The following is a 20943-nucleotide window of genomic DNA, read 5'->3' as shown; positions in this document are numbered from 1 at the left end:
TGACGGCACACCTGCCATGCTTAGATTTTCACTGTTTACAGCTATCTGGTTACCGTCTTGGGCCGAAGGCTGGGGGGAGGCGGGATAGGTGATGACTTCAGTAATGCCTTCAGTAACAACAAAGGTGGTGTTTCTCCTTACCTGATGCCGTGTTCATGCGGCGCCAGGACTTTTACTCTTCCTTGGCGTGGATTCAATATTCAGATCCCCATGGGGAGGGAACACCTGCGAACACCAGCAAACACCACTTGCCTCCCCTTCGCAGAGGAGGCAACTTTTTAACTCTTTCCCAGCAAGCAGTGTTAAAGAGACAGTTCACCACACACGCAGGGGGCCAGCACCAGCAAACAACACTTGCCTCCTCTATGATTGAATATGACAGACATTCTCAAAGTTTCAATCAAACCACTTAGTGGCACTTAGGGAGCGCAGCCCTCACTGATGGCTATACAGCCTTGGTCCTTTTTTCTCATGGCATGTTTTAATATCTTTATGGCAAAGCCAACATCCTGTTCTGATATTGTCATACTGGCTTACATTGGTGTTTTCTTTCTTTGGCATTGCATTTGTACTGCCATTATCAGCAAAGCCAACTGGGCCTCATTACGAGTCCGGCGGTAACCGTGGCGGTAAAACAGCCTGGTTACCGCCAGACTCGTATTACCATTCCGCCTCCGTGACTCCCGGAATTACCAGGGCATTACAGCCCCGGTGTCCCGGGAGACACGGAGGCGGAATGTTGTTAATCCCCATTCCCATTGAGTCCTATAGGACTCAATGGGAATGTGGAAGTGGAAACACCGGCACCATCTCGTGATGATGCTGGTGTTTCCACGTCCGCCTGCAGACGGGAGGTGTTCAACCCGCCAGGTCAGACCTGGCGAGAAGATCACCTTCAGCCTGCAGGGGTCGGGATCGGGGGGTCCGGAATTAACAGTGGCGGCGGGTTTACCGCCACTGTTAGTTCTGGACCGCCCGACCCGTAATGAGGCGTGAGTGTTATTTGCACATGCTGGACTATATTGGTGGTGTAGCCATTACAGATGAATTCTCTATGAGCAGAATTGCACATCTTAATGTGTTCTGACATCTCCATTCTGGCCTACATTGATACAGCCAGTATGTACATGGCTACCTTCAGTGGCATGGCATTATGGGCAGAACCAACAGCAGCATGTCTTAAAATTGGGATAAGGCATACATTGGCAGAGCCTGCATGGACATATTTTCTTTTACTAGCATTGTGGGCAAAGAAAATATGAGTATGTTCTTATGTGGAAATAGTGGCATTTACTCACGAAACCTGCACGGCATATCTGGGAACAGCATGCATGAAAATGTGTTTTACACTGGCAGAATACTAGTATATATTATAAGCATTGCATCATGAAAATGCATTGTTAAATAATCTAGTGCACTATTGGTTACTTGCCATCTATTGTATTCTTTCTTTTAATATGCTACGAAATTGCTTGTAAACTGTGTAGCATTTTACCCATTTGTTCACAGAAATGGTGCTAAGCCATAAAAGGCACCATTTGAACCAATTATTTAAAATATTTTCTCAGGGGCAGCACTGTCCTTAACCTCCATTGATTGGTTCAGGCTTTCTCGATATGCTTGGTTGCTCCCATATGCAAGAAACACCCAACCAATAAAAAATGAACCAGCTGACACTGTATTGTTGAGCAAGATATTGTTGGAATAGTTGAACACAGAATTGGCAATGAGGTTGATCATCTTTACTGAGCTATGCGTTATTAGTTCATTGGTATCTGTAGTTTAGGTTAAAAGTGGTAGTCTGGAAGGTCATGAGGGGAAGTGCTACGGAATTAAGGGTTTTGATGATGAACTTGTAATTTGTGGCTGTGTGTTTCAAATTGTTTTACATGTGTAGGTTGTTAGTGTATAGATAGGGGTAGTGTGGTGGATGTTATGTTATGTTATGTTACCTGAACTTGTAAAGCGCACGGTCGCCCTAGGGCATCATGGCGCTGGTGAGGAAGCTATCAAACAGGAAGCACAGTAATAGTCAGAGAGCTAAAATAAAGTAGTTTTCAGGGCTTTCCTGAAAGTCAGATGGTTGGAGATAGACTTGAGTGGCAGTGGGAGGGTGTTCCACAGCCTTGCCGCAGCAATGGAAAAGGCTCTGCCACCGAGTCTTTCCCGGTTATACTTAGGAACCACCAAGAGATTGGTGTTCAGGGAACGAAGGTTGCGTTCCGGGATATAACGGACAAATTTGGTTTGAAGAAACTCAGCACCTAGGCCCTGGATTGCTCGTTGGACAATACACAGTGACTTGAACTTAACTCGCTGGGCCACTGGGAGCCAGTGGAGTTGACGAAGCACTGGCGAGATATGAGCTCCATAGGGGGAACCTGTGGTTAGTCTAGCTGCCAGGTTCTGTATACGTTGGAGACGTTGGAGAAGGCCCGTCGGCTGAGCGAGGTATAAGGAATTACAATAGTCCAACCGTGAGAGGACTAATGCAGCTACCACAGGAGGGCGCATAGCCTCTGGGATCATAGGAAGGACCCTCTTAAGTACCCTAATCTGGTGGTGGGCGGATTGGCAGACCGTAGAGACCTGATTTGTCATGGACAGGGAGGTGGAAAGAATGACTCCTAAGTTTTTTACTTTGTCCACTGGACAGGGCAAGGGGCCCAGTGAGGTAGGCCAAAAAGCAGGGGTCCATAATGACGGGCAGGGAGGGCAACCCACCAACATCACCTCAGTCTTGTCGCCATTAAGCTTGAGCCAATTTTGGTCCATCCAGACACCGACTGATGTCAAGCAGTCATGAAGAGAAGCTGAGACCTTGATATGATCCTGATCCAAACGGATCAGGATTTGGGTATCATCCGCGTAGGAATAGCAATTAAGTCCATACGAGCGGATAAGGCAGACCAGCGCCCATATGTAGATATTGAATAGGATAGGAGAAAGAGAGGATCCCTGGGGGACACCACAGGTGAGGGCACAAGGGACAGAGAGAAAAGGGGGCATAGCAAGGGTCTGAGTGCGGTCTGCAAGAAAAGAGGTGAACCAAGCCAGGACTGATCCAGAGATCCCGATTTGTGCTAGACGTGAGAGAAGAATAGGATGGTCCACCGTATCAAATGCGGCGGACAGATCCAGCAGAATCAAAGCTCCAACACCACCTGCGTCTGCGAGTCTGGACATGTCATCTTGCACTGAGACAAGCACACTCTCTGTTCCTCTTCCTGGCCTAAAACCTGCCTGGGCAGGATTAAAGATCTTAGAAGATTCCAGAAAGGAGGAGAGAAGGGGCGTGACCAGAGATTCCAAGAGTTTAGACAAGAACGGGAGCAGGGATATGGGGCGAAAATTAGAGGGGATAGTAGGATCAAGAGACGGCTTCTTAAGCAGGGGAATAACCCTAGCAGATTTAAGTTCCGGCGGAACCAGACCAGACTGGCATGAATTGTTTATAGCCGCTGTGACGTCAAACAGAATGTCTGGGGCAATAGTCTTCATCATACTTGCCGGAATAGCATCCTCTGGAGAAGAGGATTTAATTTTAAGAATCGCTGCTAGAACCTCTGCCTCAGTGAATAGAGGAAAGGTGGAACAGCTGGCAGGGGGGTCAGTGAGGGTGAGTGGCACAAAGTTAGTAGTGCCGGAAGATTGCATAGCGAGAGATTTGGCGATGTTAGATCGTATCACATCGATTTTCGTAATAAAAAACGATGCTAGGTCATTGCATAGCTTTTGCGATGGTTTAACCATCAAGGTAAGGGGTTCAGAGGAGGAGAGTGATTGAACAATAGAAAATAGTGTTTTAGGTTTACATAGAGCACTTTCAATTTGTTGGGCGAAAAAAGTGGCTTTAGCCAGCTTGACATTGGCTAGGTAAGTGGAAAGGCTGAGCTTGTACAAGTCTTTAAGCAAAGGGTCGTAACTAGCTCGCCATTTGCGTTCGGCTTGTCTAAGTAGCAGGCGGGCATTTTTTAGCTGATCAGTAAACCAGGGCTGAGAGAGTAATCTCCGACTCTGGGTAAGTTTAGGTGGAGCGAGAACATTGGCGGCAGATAGCAGCGATGTTGAGAGCGTGGATAGAGATACAGGTCCCAAGGAGGTGCACTTAGAGACGATACAGGCCCCAAGTGCCTTGGGATCAACTGACCGCCAGGAGCGGAGTAACGTCTTGGGAGGGAGAGCTTTACAGACAGGAGTGACTAGAATAAACGGGCATGAAATCAGATGGTGATCAGACCAAGTCACTGGCTCAATAAGGCCAGGGCCGAGTAGAGCATCGTTGGCAAATACCATGTCTAGAGTATTTCCATGCAGGTGGGTGGGTGCTTGGATCAAAGAACAGAAATGAAGATCAGAGAGGCTATCCAAAAGCAAGTTTAGTTCATCTGATCTTGGGGGGTTAAAATGCAGATTAAAATCACCTAATACCACGAGATTGGTATGCTGCAGGTTTAGAGCGGCAATAAGGTCAGCTAAGTCCTTCCCAAAAGTTCCCATAGGGCCTGGGGGGCGGTAGATAAGCAGAAGGTGGGTGACACATGATGTCGATAACACACATCGACAAAGGAGGGCTTCCATATTAAGTGTATGTGAGCAAGGTATCTGGCTAACCGTGTACTTGTCTCTAAAAATAACTGCAATGCCTCCACCGCGCTTGGGGGGCGGGCGTCATAGTGGATGATACGGTAATTGGGGGGGAGGGCTTGCACTACCGTAGGTGCCGAGCTCGGTGTCAGCCAAGTTTCGGTTAGGCATAAGAAGGCTGGTTGCCTATTTGTTAACAGGTCCCAGATTTCACCCGAATGAGCGGGAAGGGACCTTGTGTTAAGCAGGCACAGAGTGGGGGTATCCAGCGTGGGCTCAATGCTATGAGTACTTCCGGTGGGGGAGGGGGTGGGTGAGGCTGTGTTGAGGTTCCAGCCAACTGGCCACCTGGTGTTGGGGTGAGCCAAGGAAATTAGAAAATTTCTATCTAAGTAGATGTGTGTTGTAATGGAGAATTCACTGAAATGTGCTACTTTCCTTCTACCTCAGAGACCCCCAGCTCTTTTTGCTGGAGGTTAGGACTTTTAATTTTTATCCTGGAGAGAGTGAGACCTTTTTCCCACTCTCTCATGTATTTTTCTATAATTTGAAAACTGTTTTTCTTTTGGTTTTGGGGACTGACATACTCCATAGGCATCATCTTTTTACATTGTGACACATAGCACCTTCAGTGCAGTGGCACTGTGAAAACAGAAACAAAATATTGAGGCTGAGTACCCCAAAAGGAAATACACCAAACACAGGTTTCAAAGGAATATACAAAGTACTTTATTCTCTATCGAATACAATTACAAAACAGTGCAAAGTCAGATAGCTATCGGCCCTCAGTACAACGCAAGGAACTCCAGCGTGGTTCAGTGTGTTCAGTGAGGGACTGTACATTAGAATGCATTCGCTTTTTATACATTTTGTGAGTGCTATGGCCAACCCCTCTTCGGGTTAATATTCTACTTTATATATCACCAATCCTAGGGTTCGTTGCCGAGTCTCAAATAACCGCGTCTAACTGGTTTGTTTTTTATTACATGTAACAATAAGCGTATGCATTAACTGTGTATTCTAAGTTTCGTATTGCAGGTCTTCTTAAACATTAATACAATATAGTAAAACAGATGTTCTTTGTCCAATGTGTAAATACATTATCATAATACATACTCGTGGATTGGTTTACTTGTGTGAATAATCCTTTTACACATAGGTCAATTTAGGACGAGGTCTCAGTTCATGACCTCAACAAGTAGCCTGCAGGCACATTACACATTAGCGATGTACAGAGTCAAGACGGCCATGTTGTATTTTGCAATGACATTGTCCACCATTTTAGCTCACAGGGTGACTTTTCCACATAAATCCTAAAATGGCGGTTTGACCTAAAATGGCGGCCTACATAGATTAAAGGTCAGGACCTTGTAACACAGATCTCGCAAATGACTTTCGAGCAGCTTGGCGTAGGCCAATATTAATATATTTATTACAATAGGAGGCACAATATACTTTTTATTCCGACAAACCCTCCTTTTGGCCTATGCCAAGTCCTAAAAAGCTATTTTGGGTCTCCTTATGAATAACTCCATACATCAGTATCCATGTACCCTGAATCGCTATCTGAAATATCTATTGCCATTAGGTCTTTTACTAATATATCTTTTTAACACATATTCTTTGGAAGTTTTATCCGAGGCATACCCCTCATGTCCTATCGAATTTATCGCTTGTGCACAACACCCCCCTAGCATCGAACACATACCAGGCAGACACTGAATACTGCAACAAAGGAACAACAGAACTCCTAAAATAGTTAATAAAACCAAAAGTACCTTCCAACCCCAAGATCGGAAGAAGTCCCAGAACCAAGCGCTTAGATCCCAGTTTCCCTCTGGAACATGCACTTCGCAACCAAGGACGTGCAGATTTTGTATTGCCTTAAAGATAGTTGGGGAGGAATCTGGTACAAAAACACAGCAAGCGGACCCCACTAATTTACATACTCCACCATGCTGAGCTAGAATGACATCTAATGCCATTTGATTTTGGAGTGCTACTAATCTTATTGCTTTCTGCTCTAATGTCATTTTGTAGAGTATATCTGTGGTCCGGTTGATGGTTCTCTCCAGTACTCTCGCTAGTTTTCTAATATCTTCTGAATTCGCTATCTGCCCCCAAAATGGCACAACTGATTTTGCTATATCTCCCAATATGTGCCGGGGTATCACCATTCTCATCCCGTCGTGGACGAGCCTTTGAAACTTCTTTAGTGCGCGCTATAAACACCCCAGGTAACAGGATCCCTAAATAACAGGTTCCTTGCCAATCCTTGGGCAACCATGGAAATGCTATATTACCGCAAACAAAATAAACAGGTTCGCCTACATACAAAGGTCTGTCTTCCCCAGTCAAATTTGCAACGTTGGCACAACCTTTAAAATCTCCGATTGACCGAGTGCCATTCCTCTGTATGCAGAAAGAAACTGAATCGGGGCTATGGTTAACAGTGTAAGAAGGAGGCATGGCATCCTTATTGCCTATCGGAGCCATTTTAAAGGAAATCAAAGATTGAAAAGAACGAGGCAGTCTATCAGAAGGCCTAATAGAAGCAACATTCGGTCTACTCCTATTCGAAAAAAGAGAGCATCCCAGAGGAGTCAAAACACGTTTCTCAAAACTATTCAAATTGGTGCCATCAAAGTTCCCTGAGACGCTATCATTCCATCGGCCAAAGAACAGTGCTCTAAGAGAAGCCTAGCAAGCAGTTGTCAACGGTAAAGGATGAATATACCAACCTAGCCCCATATCCCTGTGTTGCGGTAAATGTGAACAGACCCAGCAATTTGATCTATTAAAAATGGCATGTGTAGCGTTCATTATAAGTAACAAAGTATTATTAAGATACTTTTGTCTGTGCTGGGAATCTCTAGGGGACAAAGTATGCGAATGCACAAAAGGTGTATGAACAGTGGGTACATTTACAGTCGGTAGCGAAAACTCTAAAGGATAAGCTTCTTCTAAATACTAAAGGCCTACAACAGTGCCTATTATAAAACCAAATATTATTACAAAAACACAGCACGTTATTACGTTTTCGGGCCCAGGCATTCTGTCCATTGTCCCGGATGGTCACCCGCTTATTAACAAGTCCAATACGAGCGGCGGTGTTAGCAGGCATTGCAGTCTTCAGACGGAAACCCCAATGTTCGTTGCTGGCGACCCCCCCGGTCGTGCGATTTCTGTGTTCTTCCAAAACCCTAGCCAACAGAATCCCCTTTCTCAAATTTGGGCAAAAGCAAGCCCTCAATGATTCTTTTCCTTCCTTGAATGCACAGTCGAGCCGTGCCGTATGTCTATTTTCTTGGTCGCAAGTGGTGTCTGGTTTTTCCTGGTACTGATTGATCCGGAAGCAATGTGTCATCACTTCCCGTTGGAAGCAACGTGTCCGGGACAAACGAAGGGGCTGCGTTTGAAACAGCCGCTCCCGGGTGCAAAATCGGTGGAGAGTGTGGTAACAAAATGGCAGCTTTCCCAAGCCTCTCGGGTTTAGAGATATTCTCCGACACACTCTCGGTGCTGTTTACTGCTTTGGGATCATTGGTTGCAGTATCAGCAAGGGGTTCTGCTTCTTCTGTAATGTGTGGTACAGGGTGAGGAAGTTTCTTGATGTGTGACGCGTGGATCCAATTCTTTCGGCCAGCTACCCGCACTGCTGTTTGGGTGACCAACAAGACCTGGAACGGCCCACGCCAGAGAGGCGCGAGGCAGGAGGCGCGCTCAAATGACTTAGTGAGCACCCAGCTTCCGGGTCGTATGCCATGGCCCGGGCCTTCGTACCGCACAGGTAAGGCCTCTCTTACCTGATGGTAAATCAAATACAGGTTTTTAGTCAATTGGCTACAATAATCTGAAAGTAATACATTTTCAATATCTCTTAACTTTTGACATTTTGGCAAATTCCAGATATTGGCAGGTCTCCCCATTACTACCTCAAATAGAGAGAGCCCAGTCTTAGTTTGAGGGGTTGTACGCATCGCTAATAACACAATCGGTAAGGCGTCCGGCCATTTTAGTTTGGTGCCGGCACACGTTTTAGCGAGTTTTGTTCTTGATGATACAGTTGTGTCTTTCTACTAGTCCGGCGCTCTGAGGATGTCTGGCCGAATGGAACCGTTTGTCAATTTGTAACGCTGTACATATCTGTTGGATTACAGCGGTGACAAAGTGTGGACCATTGTCCGACCAGATAACTCTTGGCAAACCGAACCGGGGAAAGTATTCTTTTAACATAGTTTTCGCAGTGGTCATAGCTGTGGCATCTTAAACAGGGAAAGCCTCGACCCACTTACTAAAAGCACAAATGATTACCAATACATATTTTAAATTATTGCATCACTCCATTTCAATGAAATCAAAGTGAATTACTTCAAATGGGACAGAGGGTGGCCCAAAAATTCCCCTCGTCGTTGCTGTCCCCTTTCCCATATTATGTTGTAGGCAAACCATACAATTCTGGACATAGTTCTGAGAAATTTTTGAAATTTTGTTGTTTACCCACACCCTTTCTAACATTTTCATCATCTGTTGAGCACATACATGCGTAGTACCGTGTGCCATTACAACCATCATTAGCACATACACATCGGGGAGTAACCATTTCCCATCCACCGTGTCCACCCAACACCCATCGTCATCAAGTTCTCCCAAGCCCTCAGCTCACCTCTTGGCTTCTTCTACTGTGGCAAGTGCTGAGAGAAGTTGCACTATTAGGGTCCCATCTTGAATCTTGGTGCCATGCGAGGTTAGGAATCCTCTTTCCGACCAAAGTCTCCAAAAGTTATGAATCACCCCAAAGGCATACTGACTATCAGTATATATATCCACTGCAAGCCCTTCGGAAAGTTCACAAGCTCGGGTTAAGGCTATAATCTCTGCGGCCTGCGCAGAATTATGTGTAATTCTCTTAGTTTCCACAACCGTGCTTAAGGTAGTGATTGCATAAGCGGCTGTGGATGTACCATCCGAAAGTTTAAAGGAGGAGCCGTCACAAAACAGCTCCCCTTGCAGATTATCCAAAGGGGTATCTTTCAAATCAATCCTGCCCTTTGTTTCTTGCTCGGTTGTGTACAAACAATCATGTGAATCTTCATCGCCGCAAGTAATATCTTGCGGGAAAGGTAGGAGTTCAGCCGGATTAAGAACACAACACCTCCTAATTTGAATGTGAGGGGCAAACAAGATCAATTCGTATCTCATCAACCGTGCGGAAGTGAGGTGTTGCGTTTGAGTTAGGTTCAATAGAACATCTACAGAGTGAGGCACCATCAGGGTCAAATCATGGCCTAGGACCATTCCCTCACTCTGTTTTATAGACGCAGCAGCGACAGCACGCAAACATCTTGGCAAAGTGCATGCTACAGGATCAAGGGCGGAGGAATAGTAACCACATGGCCTATTCTTCCCTCCATGCTCCTGCGTTAATACAGCCAAAGCACATCCATCACGTTCATGCACAAACAATACGAAGGCCTTTTCATAGTTTGGTGTGCCCAAAACTGGTGCAGAGCATAATGCAGTCTTAAGCAAGTCAAACGATTGCTGGTGTTCCGAAGTCCATGGCAATGGCGAAGAAATGCCCTTCTTCGTCAAGGCCAACTTCGGTTTTATCACTAGTGAAAAATTTGGGATCCACAACCTACAGTAAGAAGCCATACCTATGAAAACCCTAACTTCCTTCTGCGTATTTGCGACAGACATACCAGAAATGTGTTTTATTCTTTCAGGTGTCAATCTTCTTCCCTCCTTTGACAGGAGAAAGCCTAAATAGGCGACCTCCTGGCAACAATATTGAAATTTCTTAAGCAAAGCTTTGTGACCATGCTCAGCTAGATGAATAAGTAATAACACGATGCCCTCCTTACAGGCACTCTCAAGTCTGCAGCCAGAAGCAAATCGTCAACATACGGAAGCAAAGTACAAGTAGAGGGCAATTCAAGGGTATCAAGTTGCTCTTTCAAAGCCCTACTATAAATACTAGGACTCTCTGTGTACCCTTGAGGTGCACGAGTAAATGTAAACGAGCGTCCCCCTAAGGTGAAGGCTAACAATGATCTACTATCCTTGTGTATAGTAATACTAAAGAACGCATTCTTTAGGTCCACAACACTAAAGTAAGTAGCTGTAGCTGGAATCATGGTTAAGATTGTTGTCACATCAGGCACATTTGGAAACTGCGGTGCCACAACTTTATTAATGGCACGTAAATCAATTATAAAACGGAATGAAATTACATTATCACCTTTCTTGTACACGGGTAAAATCAGACTATTACACAAACTTCCTGAGATTTCTTCAATCACACCACGGTGCACAAAATCAGAAACAATACATTTCAACGCTCGCTCGCCCTCAACTGAAATCTTATACTGGGGAATGTGTGGCAGCCCAATTCCATGTTTCAAAACTATCTTAACAGGCTCAATCTGCAAAACACCGACATCATTGTCGTCAACAGCCCATAAGCTCTCTGGTACATCAATGAATTCTGGAGGCAAAGGTCTAGTCAGAAATTGCGAGGTGGAAGATTGCTGCGGTGAAATTGTCAAGCGTACTCCATCAGAAGAACAATAAATCACTGCATTTAATTCTTTTAACAAGTTCAATACCAGCAAGTTTTCCCCGCAATCCGAGGTCAATAGGAAAGGACACTGGTCCTTAAAAGGACCCAAAGAAATAGGTACTGGCATAGAGACCGGACAAATAACTGGAGTACCCGAAAACCCTACAGAAACATTGGTTTGCCCTGACAGTGGAACGTTTGGAACCCGTGAACGATCAATGGAACACTTCTGCGCTCCAGTGTCTATCAAAAACTGATGTTTCCTATTTCCCACTTTCATTTCAATGTAGGGACCTTTCTGATTGACGGGAATAGGTGTAGGTTCCAAACCCTGCTTCGGGCAATCCTAACGAAACAGAATATTGTCAAAAGGAAGCTCTTCAGACAAATATGCAGCGGAAGGATGATCGAATATGTTCCGAGTATCCACACTCGGAGTCTGATTGTCCTGCGAAAAAGGTTGTTGAGGGTCCTGTGTGAAGTAACCTCTACCAGGGACCCCTACACCCGGGCGACCTCTAGATCACCTATCCATGTTATTACTCGACCTCTGTTGAAGGACGGGGCATTGTGCTCGCCAATGACCCTCTCATCGACAATAAGCACATTGATTAATGTTCACAGGACCCAAGGGCACATTCCCCTGTGGGACATACTGACCTCTAACCTGAGAGTTACCCCCTCTGGGGCCTCTAACAATTTGCTGCAATAGCACCTTTGTTTTTAAATCACCTTTCCGTTTTTTAATCATATCTTTTCATTGTTGACACGATTTTCATAATACTGAGCCATATGCAGTACTTCTGATTGCAATTTCGCCTGCCAAGCGCTCTCAGAGGACATAATCTGTGACTGGATGTCAGGCAGCAATCCACGTACAAATTTGTCCACAAATAACCTTTTCCCAGACTCTGAGCCTAAGTCTTGTCCACTGAAATACGAAAATACCTGTTCGAACCGATTAAAGAACTCGGTAGCACCTTCAGACTTTCCTTGGACACTGGCCGTAAGATTGTCCCATATAATTCTTTTTTCGGGAATTATGATTTGTGTTATGATGTGCTTATTGCCAGTGCATGCCTACAGGAATGCTGCTGTGTCCTAGCTTGGAATGCTGAGTAAGCCTGCAGAATGTTTGGCAATAAACCAGGCCCCAGAGTTCCAGCCTGGTCAGTTGAGCCTGGGTGATGGGACCCGGTGGACTCTCATACTTAACAGCTTATTTAACTTACAATAAAGAACTTACTTATTGAACCCAAGAAGTCTACAGAAGCTGCTTCATAACATTGGCGACGAGGATTATCAAGAACCCAAGAGAGGAAGAAAGCTGAGCTGTGGTGGGGGAGCAGCAGAAGAAGCAGAGAGACCACCGCCCCCAGTCATCCAGAAGTAAGTCCCATCACCCAGGGGGGCCAAAAGCGCAGGGGCAAGAAGGAGAAGACAAGGGGGTGTAAAAGAAGTATATCAGTAAAACCCCAAATGTTAACTTTAAACCCAAAAATTAATGCGCTGGCCCATAAGGATGAAGTATAAAGCTTGAAATAATCTTAGCAGATGTGAAGTAGAGCCCAAGAGACTTGGTAGTAAACAAGGGTGGCTCAAAGATTAAGCAAGCGGTGAAGTGAAGGGCATCCTGCGCGAATTTAAGGGGTTATGAAGTAGAAAAAATATAGGGCAAGATGTGAAGCCCCAACATGGAAAGGTAACCATGTATGAAAGTGAAGCCCCTAAATTGAAAAAAATAGGTATGATTAGAGCAGTTGTATTTGGGAAAGACAGTGCAAGCTCTAATATTGAAGCACAGCCCTAAGAGGAAGCAGGCTCCGTGTAGTGTTGGTGCACAGGCGCTGTGCCCTAGTTGAGCATCCTGAAGCAAAGCATGGAGGTGAAAATAGAAAATAAAACATAGAGGTACAAAGCCATATTGTCACACTGCGAAATTGCCATAAGGAGCAGCATGTTGATTAGCTTTACTTGCACCGGCTCACCGTATAGTGAAGCACGTCTTGCTAGTGCTTTAGTTGGTCCGGTTTGCCTTGTCGTGCTAAGGCGGCGACCGATGGCCAGGAGAGCTCCGAGTGGCTCTGGAGTCAGTGAGCGTTTGATGACGTCACAGCAGAGCTAAGGGAGTTTGCGATGGCAAGGAAGGTGGGCCCTGTGTATTCTTGCCGTTTGAGAACGCTGAGGCGCTCCGGCATCCTTCTCGAATGGGAACACTGAAGTGCTCCGAGCCATGGGTTTTAATACGCGGTTTTTCCCCAGTCATTCGAAGAAGGAACCCTACAGCGTCATTCGACGTGAACAGGAAGTGAGGCATCGGGATTGGAACAATAGTCCTGAATGTGCAGAGGATATTGACTTGTGCATGATTGGGTCCCTGTTGTAAACAGTCCGATTCACCAAGGGTCGTTCGCCGTTCCACCTGGAGTGGAGGCAGCCGTTTGATAAATTACTTTGAAGGACACCGCAAGCAAAGGGAGAAGCGGAAGTACATCTAGTGTATGTCAATTGACTGGCATGCAGGGCTGCAGCGGAAGTATGAAGGAGCAATGAAGCGACCAAGGAAGAGGGTCCGATCGGAAGTCAAGGTACTGTCGGAGCGGCGCTATGAAAATAAAAGGCTTTTGCTAGAGCCATGGAAGAGTAGAATGTACCGATCCACGTACGGTCTGATGCTAATAACAATTGAACTAGTTTGTTTATCTTCTTGATCTTTTGGGAGCCGCAGTTTAAAGGAACAGATATGAACCGGCACGACATGTATCCTTTATGATAAGTGTAGTATTGTTCAAGATTCCCATTCAATAATTATTTTTGCAAAGTAGTGTCAAATTTCATATGCAGTATGAAGTTTGTTAAATGTACGAGGTGATGTAAATTTAGTACTGCCTGCATTGCGGACGAGTGCCAGGAAGAGTAATCTAGAGTGAGTTGCTATGTGAAGTTTAACTTTAGTACGTGTTGAAGTATAATTTTTTGAGGATTTTCAGGAAGGACTTTGATGGACGTTTATAGGTCACCTGTGGCCTTGATAGATTTCAGCTTTCAACTTTATCATAGTGTTCGAAATGTCAAGCGGAGCGAGGAAAGTGACAGATTAACATCAAGTATGCATGGAAGCTCCATGAGAAGTCTTTTGTGTGGACAGAAGTGTGCAGCATGTGAGATATAGGAGTTAATACCTATGCATTAATGGTAGTAGAAGAGAGTGCATGCGAAGGTTAGTATAAAGATGAGAAATAGCACTAACTCTTTTGAGGCATTTTAGGTTCGCGGCTGGAAATGTTGAATTACGTTGCGCTGCAACATGGACTTATAGAGCTATATGTTTATATATTTATGTTTGCGATGAAATAGTTAAGAGAATATATAAGTGCAATGTTTATTGGCATGAAGTGGGAGTGGATCTCCATTGTAGAATTGTGGGGGCACGAAGGTTTGGGATAGCGACCAATTATTAGTAGGGATAGCATCCCATTATATGTAGGGATAGTGTCCCGTTGAAGAAGGGATAGCGTCCTGTTGATGGAGGGTTAGCGTCCCATTATTAGTAGGGATAGCGTCCCGGTGAAGAAGGGATAGCGTCCCATTAGAAGCAGGGATAGCGTCCCATTTTATGTAGGGATAGCGTCCCATTGGAGAAGGGATAGCGTCCCGTTTGAAGAAGGGATAGCGTCCCATTAGAAGCAGGGATAGCGTCCCATTTTATGTAGGGATAGCATCCCATTGGAGAAGGGATAGCGTCCTGTTTGAAGAAGGGATAGACTCCCATTAGAAGCAGGGATAGCGTCCCTTTTTATGTAGGGATAGCGTCCCATTGGAGAAGGGATAGCATCCCGTTAGAAAAGGTAAGAAGGGATAGCGTCCCATTGTGAATAAAGATTGGAACGGAATTTGAGTGGCATCTATCTAAAAGATATTTAACATTATAACATAATTTGTGTGTAATAAACTTCCCTTTGTTGGGGTTGTCATTCGAAGGAGAGGAGATGTGTTATGATGTGCTTATTGCCAGTGCATGCCTGCAGGAATGCTGCTGTGTCCTAGCTTGGAATGCTGAGTAAGCCTGCGGAATGTTTGGCAATAAACCAGACCCCAGAGTTCCAGCCTGGTCAGTTGAGCCTGGGTGATGGGACCCGGTGGACTCTCATACTTAACAGCTTATTTAACTTACAATAAAGAACTTATTTATTGAACCCAAGAAGTCTACAGAAGCTGCTTCATAACAGTTTTTAATTTAGCAATGATTCTATCAGGCAAGGTTAATATCACCTACTTTGGTCTTTCACCAGCTGGCCTTTCCCCATCGATTCTAGTTAAATTCGCCCATGTATTTCCCAACCCGGGTACATCGACAATAGTTCTAACTTGTTTCCATAAATCTTCGGGCAGGAGTACTGGAAACAACAAATCAATGTCACCCAAGGTGAACACTGAGAATTGCAAAACAGATTCCATCTCTTTATAGAACCCTGTCGGATTTTTCCTAATATCAGGAATAGACTGTCTAATGGTGTTCACTTCCTGTCGTGAAAACAGGACGTGACCAAACTGTGATACATAATGTGCGGGAATGTCCAGAGCGACTATACCTCGTGCAGCATCGGCCGCAACCTCAACCTTCGGGACAAATGTCGGAGGAACCTCTCTCATAGGCAACTGAGATGTAGGCAACTCTGAACGCTTACTAAGCAACAGAGCCAAATCGAGTGCTAAAGCAGTCGAAGAAGTGTCAAACGAAAAAGCTCTCTTATAAATATTCAATAACTCTGTGGGACAACTAATCTTCGTCTTTACACATTCATCTTGTAGGTACTCTATCATTAATTGTATCACTTTTCTCTGCATTTCCAACTTATGTTGACTATATGTGTCATATACCTCAACTGGAGTTATCGATATGTCTGAAATCCATCTAATCGCATCTTTTCTACAAATTTGCATTTCCTCCGATATCGGTTTACGACACGGAAGGTACCGTTTCTGTACATACATACTTTCCTCTTCATCATCCTCATTCCGTATCCTTTCTAACTCCTTCCTATATTCAAATAGCCTTTCGACATGCTCATTTACCTTCTCCACAGTATCTCTGGAAAGTGCTAAAGTATTTAGATCCCTTAACCTTTGCGGAACATCCATATTATTTAATCTTCCCCACATTATACATAAGTGAATCCCCAAAACTTCGATAAAAACATTTTCTCAGGAAAATTATCCGTATTAGAAAGTGTGGAAAAAACACTAGCCTGATCATCCTTCTCCATACAATGGTTAGCCCATGCAATTAACTCACGTTTCTTCTCTGGTGGTACAGTACTGCGAGTGACAACCTTCGAGCCTGCACAATGATCGATTACAAGCGGCCCAAGACCACTCGGAAGAGAGGGGATAGGCAAATTCGATGGAGGAGCTATAACTGGTGCGACAGGAGGAGGCAGAGGAGAAGGTGGAGGAACAACAGTCAAAGGAATAGGAACAACCGGTTGAGCAGGAAGAATAGGAATAACAGCAGGAAAAGGTACTGCAGCAGGAAGATGAACATACGGAGGTGGAGCAGAGGCACCAGGCCTTCGTGCATTTAATATTTTCTCAGAAAACTCATCAGAATCATGGAGATCTTTGGATGGATAGATTTTCTGAATACCAAGTGAAAAAGCCCTTTCCATATTTTTAGCCGACTCAGCCTGTTTATCCTGATCATATATTAATGCTTTTTCGGCAACCGTTTTATGACGGCGCGCATGTTTTTCTCTACTCTTAAGCTGTTGTAATGCCTCTTTTTTCAATTCTGTAAAACATCAAATGCTGCAGGTCTAGCCTTTTTCTTTAACAATACTGACTCCAAATATTCAATGCGAGGGATCTCAAAACTACCATTGATTGGCCACTGAAGTTCGGAGGTATGTCTGGTTTGTCTGTGCCAAATATCATTAAATACTATACTTCCAATGCCATGCTTACAGTACATAGTACATGCCGGCGACCCCTCCTGTGGTGCCGGACGGCTAAATTCCAAAGATTGTCTATCACTGCGGAATAATGGCCTAAAGCAGGTAGACAATTTCCCAGGCATATCTCAAATTCTTGGTGTTACCTGGTCAATGATTGTGTCTGCAGATACAATGCGCCAACATTCAAATTGCCAGGGTTAAATTAAGAATCGGGTCACGACTCACCTGGCCAAACCTAAGGAGGACCGATCGGTACTTCTAAGAATCTTACCTAACTAATCTTACCTCGTGTTTGGTGATTTCGGCAAATCTGCCCGCCTCGATAAGTGGATCCTCGTCAAGATGCCGTCTCAGGCTAGTCGTCCAGGGATCGGATCGTGCAGCGCTGTTGACGTGTCGCGTCTCACCTAGGGGCCCCTTACTTTTGTACACCGTCCGATCCCGGTCCGATAGCGAGTGTCAACCTTCAACAATCCGGCATCAATCTTGAGGGTCCCTATTCGGGCGCCAACTGTGAAAACAGAAACAAAATATTGAGGCTGAGTACCCCAAAAGGAAATAAATCAAACACAAGTTTCAAAGGAATATACAAAGTACTTTATTCTCTATCGAATACAATTACAAAACAATGCAAAGTCCGATAGCTATCGGCCCTCAGTACAACAAAACGAACTCCAGCGTGGTTCAGTGTGTTCAGTGACAGACTTTACATTAGAATGCATTCGCTTTTTATACATTTTGTGAGCGCTATGGCCAACCCTTCTTCGGGTTAATATTCTACTTTATATATCACCAATTCTAGGGTTTGTTGCCGAGTCTCCAATAACCGCGTCTAACTGGTTTGTTCTTTATTACATGTAACAATAAGCGTATGCATTAACTGTGTATTCTAAGTTTCGTATTGCAGGTCTTCTTAAACATTAATACAATATAGTAAAACAGATGTTCTTTGTCCAATGTGTAAATACATTATCATAATACATACTCGTGGATTGGATTGGTTTACTTGCGCGAATAATCCTTTTACACAGAGGACAAGGTCTCAGTTCATGACCTCAACAAGTAGCCTGCAGGCAGATTACACATTAGCGATGTACAGAGGTCAAGACGGCCATGTTGTATTTTGCAATGACATCGTCCACCATTTTAGCTCACAGAGTGACTTTTCCACATAAATCCTAAAATGCCGGTTTGACCTAAAATGGCGGCCTGCATAGATTATAGGTCAGGACCTTGTAACACAGATCTCGCAAATGACTTTCGAGCAGCTTGGCGTAGGCCAATATTAATATATTTATTACAATAGGAGGCACAATATACTTTTTATTCCGACAGCACAGGGAAGCCTCTTAGATTTCCCAAAGGTTTAAATACCTTCTCTTGGTTAAACAACTGTTTCCAAGAGCAGTGAAGTGAAATTGACTTTACTTACATTTGTAACTTTCTAGACCCAGCACATGCTATCTTAAAATAGGGTGCTGGAGGGGTTAGTTAGTATCCTCTTTGTCTAGTTTCTCATGTAGCATGTTTATGTTACCCTTTCTAAAATTAATGGCTGGTGGAAGTGATTTACTTTTTCCTACCATTGTGTGTTTCGACCGCGGGCTGCGATTGCAGCTGTAGTAAAGCACCCATGGGTGCCATTTTGTCAAAATGGCCCGGTCTTCTTTTCTCAAATTGTTTTGTTGGAAAGGTCCTTCTTGAGATTTACTCTGTGTGCCAAATCAGGTTTGGTCCCCTTGTTCATTTTGTCTTTGGCAGGGTTCACTGGCAAAGCCCACCTCTGGCTCCAGCATTTCTGGCAGGACAGGAAGTGAGGGAGGTGCCTGAAACGCCCTCTGCTTAATCCCGTTGGTTACAGGAATGCACCCAAAGGTGATTGGCTGGCTGGCTGTCCTTACAGGACAGCCACCCTGCTGTGTGAGTGACAGCTAGGCTGCAAATGAATGGGAGAAACCTGCATAAAGGGCAAGGTCTTTTAGACCGAAGGCAGAGTCGAACACTGGACCAAGGAATCCAGAGAAAAACTTGGAAGAGAAAAAAGCTTGCTGCAATTCCTGGACCGTTGGTTTGCCCAATGAAGCTCTGCTGCAGTGCTGAAGCACCAAATTCGCCTCGACTAGGGAAGCCCTGCAAAGGACGAATTCTCCCCTTGGGTTGGTGGGACCAATCGACCCCAAGACGAATTCATCTGGAAATCCTCTCGGAGCTGGCTATACTTCAATTTCTGCTGCAGGGACAGATTTCCAGGAAGAGGAACACCAGACTTGAGTGTATCGTTTATAAATCGGACCCGAGCTCCAGGAAGATCCTCCAGACTCCCTCTAAGCAGTACTAACCAAACCTGAGCCACCTCAACAGAGTGCTGGACCCGAGAAGTGAGGAAAGCCCATAAGGTATCCGAGAACCGCAGTGGTGGTATTCGCAAGAAGCTGAAACCGCAAAGTGCTGCTGATCTGAAGTTTGCCCATTGCTGCCTCTGACCTTTGAATCATAGTGCAGGAGTCCCCAAACGTCCTGCCTCTTGTCCCCATGACTGAGGCCCAGGAATAACAGAATCTGCCATACTACAACAGGAACAGAAGGCAGCTGGAACCAATTTCTTCAGATCTAGGGTACTGTAAACTAAGGGGTACTGACCTCTTGTTGTGTAGAATTGCTAGCTCTCAATTGAGACTTGTTTTTGTTACAGTTGCAGAGTTGCTTGCAACTTTTCCCATCACAAGCCTCCCAGCTTGTGGCCCAACAGAAATTTATTTTTCAACAAAAACTCTCTATAACATTGTGGAAGACTTTTTACTTACCTTCAAGAAGAACTCCAGCTCCCCTAGACTTTGCTCAATTGACATTGGCTGTCCTGGCTCCCTGAAGACTCATCTAACCTCTGACTTTTTTGATCTGTCCCTCCAAAGAGTTGCACATTCATTACTTATGTAGCTGGGAAAGGATTAATCCACATTGCTTTGGGGAGTTTAAAAGTGCTTACCTGTTTGAGAAACTTGTTAAACATTGTTTTCTCCCTTAATCTTTTCCTTTTGACACCAAACTTCGTATTGCTCTAAATGTACCAATGATATATCAATGTCCACAGTGTCCTGGTTATTTAAGTCACCTCAGGGTGTAGGAAGTGTGTGTGCCACCCCAAATGGGTATCTACTGATTTATTGAAACTGAGAGTGTGTATTAATTGAAGTATATTTTTGTGTTACACATGTGCTCCCTTCTAAAGAAGGCTTATTCAAACTGACTGTTAAATTAATAAATAATTGTGTAATCAAGAAACCTGCGATGTAAGTGTTATTTGGATACTTGTCACTGTGACACTCTATGTTGCAACACTACAGCTCACATTGACCCTCTTGAGATAAGCCTGGCTGTTCAGTCACTCTACCAACTTGTGTAGCACATGCTTAGACCAAAGGTTGGGTTAACTGTTGCCAAGAGGACAAGGCTGGTGCATTCTCCCACAGGGTACTGCATACAATCCTGCCTAACGTGGTTTGAAACATGCTGGTAATCAACCTTGGTACTGGAAGCATGGATGATGCCCCTGCCTGATTTCAACAGATCCAAACACGGAGTCACCATTAGGGGGTGGAGCGGTCAGTGTGCAAATTATCCCTTCACCGTGACACCCAGACTGGACTGTCTGGAGTACTGAAATTAGAGGGCTTGCAGGAAGACAGCTGAGTTGGACAATGAACGGAATTCTGACAAATTGTTCGATGTATACTTAATCTGGATACTGTGGTGTTTTACTGGTGTCCTCCATGGGCAGTGCGCCTTGTGTTTATTATAAAGGGACTGCACCCTCTCAGATGGGGTGGCCAGAGTATA

At 44.7% G+C, this 20943-nt stretch overlaps 1 protein-coding gene across 1 annotated transcript in view; it reads left to right on the top strand.

Annotated features, from left to right (window-relative positions):
* The window catches only part of DNAH11 (dynein axonemal heavy chain 11), a 4227155-nt gene that overhangs the window by 1292977 nt on the left and 2913235 nt on the right, over nucleotides 1-20943 (top strand). The window lies entirely within an intron of this gene.

The sequence above is a fragment of the Ambystoma mexicanum genome, chromosome 2q (assembly GCF_040938575.1).
Source record: "Ambystoma mexicanum isolate Mex_15411 chromosome 2q, UKY_AmexF1_1, whole genome shotgun sequence".
Classification (NCBI taxonomy): Eukaryota; Metazoa; Chordata; class Amphibia; order Caudata; family Ambystomatidae; genus Ambystoma; species Ambystoma mexicanum.
Note: the sequence above shows the minus strand (reverse complement) of the source record. Positions and strands in the feature narration are given on the sequence as shown.